Source organism: Tympanuchus pallidicinctus, unplaced genomic scaffold (genome assembly GCF_026119805.1).
Source record: "Tympanuchus pallidicinctus isolate F22 unplaced genomic scaffold, pur_lepc_1.0 scaffold1, whole genome shotgun sequence".
NCBI classification, from domain to species: Eukaryota; Metazoa; Chordata; class Aves; order Galliformes; family Phasianidae; genus Tympanuchus; species Tympanuchus pallidicinctus.
Genome location: NW_026294618.1, coordinates 9,171,966 through 9,177,528, shown reverse-complemented (window position 1 = coordinate 9,177,528; position 5,563 = coordinate 9,171,966).

Below are 5,563 nucleotides of genomic sequence, written 5' to 3'. Positions count from 1 at the left end.
TATAAAGATACTGTTTATCCCACAGTGCTAACAAAACATGCTCTGCCTGAGATGGGCTGGGTTCCAGCAATAAAGCAGATGTCCCTTGTATAAAGAGCCTCCTCTCTTGTTTAGTGACAAATGTAACAGGTGAACAAACTGAAAACGTGGGAGGGTGGAGGGGAGGGATAATTATAGCTGCACGCCTTTGCCTGACCTCACCGTGGGCACATCAGTGACCTTTTGGCTGTGCCTTTCTGCTCAGTTTTGGGCACTGCCAGGTCTGCTGTGTTATTTAGGCAGAGCGGCCAAGTGCAGGCATTCATTTCTGCCAGGTATGGCCCTTTCTGCCTTCCCAGAGGTTATGCAGTGGGCACTGCTTTGCTGTCCTTCTAGCCACAGATAAATCATTAATGGGAACTCTGGGTCATCCGAGACAGCATTATTAGGATTGTTTCCACATTCTCAGCCTCGGTAGTTAAATGCACAACATAAAAGAAAGGAGGGATGATTTGTTTATCATTTGGTTAAACTATTCCAAGATTCTGGGGAAAAAAATCTCATCCCAATGGGTTCGTAGTTATAAATAGCAATGCTGCGTGCACACGGGTAAATGCTGCATTCCGGTGGGTAAGGAAAAAGGATCAAGAGATGGTTAGACTCATACAATTTATGGTAGCCCTTGGACGGATGTGTTGTGTGAGTACAGGCACGCACCATACCTGAGGTCATCCACCAAGGATTTATAACTTCCAGCACCTCTGTCCTGATAGCACCATGTGTTTATATGGCCCATAGGTTCATCATTGGGAACTGAAGGTTTGCCTCATCACTCCTGGAATTCCATAGGTGTTGTTCTGAAGGACACGAGCTGTAACCCACTCTCTGTTTTATATCCTGACTCTATTTTGGTTTAAAGTTAAATCTAAAATATATCTTTTTTTTTTTTTTTTTCTTAGTGAGGAATTCTGAAACTAGAGAAGGGGAGCAGGCAACAGCTGGCCACCTTATTTCATTTCTGTTGTTGTAAAACCTTGTCTCCTTATGTGGGGCTTTTACAACAGCGTGCATTTCCTTGGTACCATATGCACATCCCTCCATGCCTGAAAAGCTGCCAAGAAACACGGAGCATTCCCAGTCTGCAGCAGGAATAGCCCTGCTGAAAAGCTGTGAAAACATCAGCATTCAGAGCCTCCCTGCAGCCCGGTGCAGGGATGCGGTGGCATGGGACCAAACCTGTCGTGACAGAACCTGGCCACAGGAGAAGGACACCCATGGAAATTCCTTATCAAAAGCATGCTGCCAATAAAGGAAAACGAGCTGACGATTTTCCCAGGCACTTGTTCCCAGGGGCAGGTGGCAGGTGGGGATGCTGCCGGCACCATGACCATCCCTTGCTCCCTCTGCTGAGCCCTCAGAGCTGTTGGTAGCAGGAAATGTTATCTGCTATGGACACACCCTTGGGTAGCTGTGGTAACAAACACAATATTACGTGCTCCGTGAAGATGGGATTGTTGTGGTTAACCGATGTGTTACACAGGCCGTTAAGCAGCTCCTGCTCCCAGTGAGGGCTACATCCTATTCAGTATCGTTTTTGTTGCCCGTGGTCTAAGGCAATGCTTTCTTCTGACACAACCCAGGACTATGTAAGCTTGTCACTTCAGCACCCAGCTCAGTTATCCCATGGTCTGAGGGGCCATTTGAAGCAGTTTTCTTGCCAGTTCCCCCCAGACATTCTGCAGAAGGTGGGTTGTGCTGCTGGGGGAATAGAGATGCATACAGCACTCCAGTGCTTGTGTGTTGATCTTTCATCTGTCAGAGAGAACAGAGAGGCTTTTCTGTCACCCCTTAACTGCTGGAATGGAGGCTCATATAGCAATTATATTTCTGTTTTAGAAAACAACCCTGGGTGCATCCTGCCTTCTGTTGGACCCAGAGGCACTTGTGCTGCTTTCCATAGGGGTGTCATCTGCAACTAACACTGTTAAAGGTGAAGAAAAGCAGATAACAGACAGGAGCACTGACCTGGCAGCTTATCCTCTGCAAATCTGTTCTTAGATACATATGGACTCAATGTTCATTCTTTTGGGTCACTTCCAGCTCAGAGTATTCTATACAGCAGAAATGCTCTCAGTGCCTCTGAACTTGCAGCTAGGTGCACGTTCCTTTGTCTCTCTCTCTCTCTCTCATATATTTTATAAATCCTTTCAAACTTCACATTTTAAATTGCAAAATTTAAATGAATATTTTAAAATATTCAGGTTAAGTATTTAACATTGACATTGTTGAGGGTGATTTGCACTGCAATGGCTTGGAAATGGCCTCAAGTTGTGCCAGCAGAGGTTCAGGTTGGCTATCGGGAAGAACTTCTCTGAAAGAGCAGTGATGCAGTGACAAAAGCTACACTGGGAGGAATACCTGGGGGTATTCCAGAAACGTGGGCACTGAGGGGCATGGTTTTGTGGGCAGTATTGGTGATAGGTGGATATTTGGGCTAGATGATCTTAGAAGTCTTTTCCAACCTTAATGATTCTGTTGTGCTGTGCTGGTAGGACTGAGGGGTTCTTGCCCCTCTGTCCTGTCTGGCCGTAAGAGATTGGTAAGTGATAAGAGAGGGACAGCTCTGTGCACACACGGAAGGATGCAAAGGACGCACACAGAGGACTCAATTTTTTTTCTTTTCCTAATTCCATCTGACATTTAGCAATCGTAACTTTTCGTTTGAGTAATAAATGGGTTTGCCCTTTTCGCCAAAACTGCTGGACGTGTTATTCCCTTTATGGTGTGTGTTGCTGAATTCCAGATGTTGCTGTTTATCCAAGACAAAGTTCATCCAGGGAGGGGTCAAGAAAAAAAAAAAAAAAGATTTGATGAAAGAAAAAAAAAAGGAAAGATTGTGGGTGTAGGTATTATTGTTATGTGGTGCTTTGCACGAGCTGAATTATGCCAGTGCAGTGACTCAGTCTGGGAAAGTGAAAATGACTGCCAGTGCCTGCTTCCTCCATTAACCTTTTTAATGTGAACTTGTAAAATAATATGTGATCTGGGAGATGGGGAACGAGTGAGCATGTACTGAAATAGCTTCCACAGGAGATGTTAGGGTCTTTGTTTATGTGACAGAGAAAGAAATAACCCTTTGCTCATTTCAGCCCAGTCCTGGCTTAAGTGCAGCTCTCTACAGGCAAAGATGGAGCAGGCAGGGGAAGTATGTGATTAAAGATGCTGCTTATTTGGGTTATGCCCTAATTGCTTCTGCCTTGGACAAAGTTCCCAGTGTGTTTGGTGCTCTGTGAAGCCAAACTCAATCCACCTTAGAGCATTTATAAACCAAAACAAGACACCACAAGCATTGCTCAGAGAGGTGGAGAAGATGAAACATTCTTCACTTGCTGTCCTTGAGAATTACAAAAGCAACTCTTGCATTTTTCCTTGGTTTTCATCTTGGGAATACAGAAAGAAGCCAGTGGGACATCAGGGCCATACAGCCTTCCCCTGGGAGCAGCAGGCACAGGGAGAGGAGCAGAGCTGCCTTTAGTCCCTCAGTGTAATTAAACCCAGCCTGCAAATCCACCTGCAGTTTTGGCAGTTCTCTTCTAAAATGGAAATGAAAATAAGCAGAATATAAGAAAGAGAATTGTTTAATTTTGCAGGTAAGATGTACTTGCTACCTGGTGTGGCTGGCTGAGGGCTGCTGAGATACCTAGCAGCCTACCTAATACCACTGCATGGAAGTGCCTATTCAGGTGCTAATTCAGCCCTTCATCCCTCTCAGTTGGCTTGAAACCTGATGGGGTGGGTTCAAAATGTGGGTATGTGCTGTGTGTGTCCTTCTGGTCCATCCTGCACCAGCAGCTGTGATAGGGGATGGAGATGGGGAGGACCAAGGGACACTGTGTAGTGTTCTGTTATCCTTTGCCATCCCTCCTGTCATGGCACTCATTCAGTTCCATGCAGGAACCTCTGGGAAGGAAGATGGGCCAGTGCTGGTAGTGATTGCCTTGAAGTGATTGCCCTTGCAGAGCAGAAAGGCAAACCAGAGAATAAAGGATGAAATGCTGTTGCTCAGCTGCACTTTGTTAAGCACTTTTGCCTCTTCTCAGGAAGAGGTCTGATCTCTTTTTTCGTCCTCTGGGAGCATTTTCTCCTTGCTCAGAGAGAGCACTACTGGGTGGTGTCCTTATAAGCCACTCTCCAATTGTCCTTTTTGGCTGAGAGAATGATTGACAGCTCCCCAAGGCTTCTGTTCCCACTGGGTTTGGTACCTCCTTAATTAAAAACTAAATGTATAATTGATTTTTTTGTTTTTAAATTTTTAATTTGGTTTGGCTGCTTTTGAGAAGGGGGAAGGGCAATCAACCTCTCCTCTACTTACAAGAAGGAATATTTACCTGGACACAGCCTAATCTGACTTTTAAGCAAACACATTACTATTTGTTTTTCACCACATTGAATCCTGCTGTTAACATTCCTGGTGCAGAAATGTATAAATATTGACTTTAGGAGTCAGCAATGTGGTTGGTATATGGAGGTATATTCTGCATCACAGAATCACAGAATCACCAAGGTTGGAAAAGGCCTTCAAGATCATCCAGTCCAACCATCCACCTATCACCAATAGTACTCACTAGACCATGTCTCTCAACACAAAATCCAAACGTTCCTTGAACACCTCCAGGGTGACTCCACCACCTCTCTGGGCAGCCCAGCAGAGTGCATTTATCCATTCAGTTCAGCAGAATGCATTTATTCCAACAGAGATGTCATCTTTTTTTTTTTTTTTTTTTTTTTTTCATAGCTATACCAAATCTTGTTTCCAATTTGAAGTTACAATCAGGATAGAAAAGTCCTAATGAACGGGAAATTAATGGCACAGATCAAGCAATCAGCACTGACACCTGAAGGAGTGGAGGATATTGGGATCATCCCAGGGAGGAGGCAGAGGTTGTAGGCTGATTTGCTGTTCCCCCCTGCCTGAGCTACTTATCTCAAGTTTCTCACATCACAAGGTTATTCATATTTTCTTACATGACAGGCTTTGTTAGGAGAGCTAATGCATCACTCCTCTTGTGTTTGCCACAAGGAGATACACAGCATTACACGGCCTACAATCTGCATAGACAAGGTGAATAGAACAGAGGAGACGATAATGTTATTGCTTTAGCAATTTCTGGGCTGGGAAATCACCCAGCAGGACATTAAGGGACATTCCTGTGGCAGACTGCCCATAGCACCCTCACTGTACAGTCACTTCTCTGAGAATGCTCCAATCTCATCAGAAGTAATGATACTTGATGTGTGCTAAAACAGAAGCGTATTTTGCAAATAGATACATTTTTTATTTGAAATTTAGTAAAAGGAACCCAAAAAATCTACCACAAGTAGATTCCAGCTAAGAGCACATACTTAGTTATTTGCTATGGAGCAGAGCTGCTGAGAAGGTTGTAGCATTGCCACAACTTGCTGCCGTCCCAGAGCCGTGTTGCTGTGTGCATGATGCTGTGATGGAAGAAGAGCACAGTTTGTGCTTTCCACATGTAATTTTAACAGCATAAGTGTATGAACACATTTGTTCTGATGACTTAGC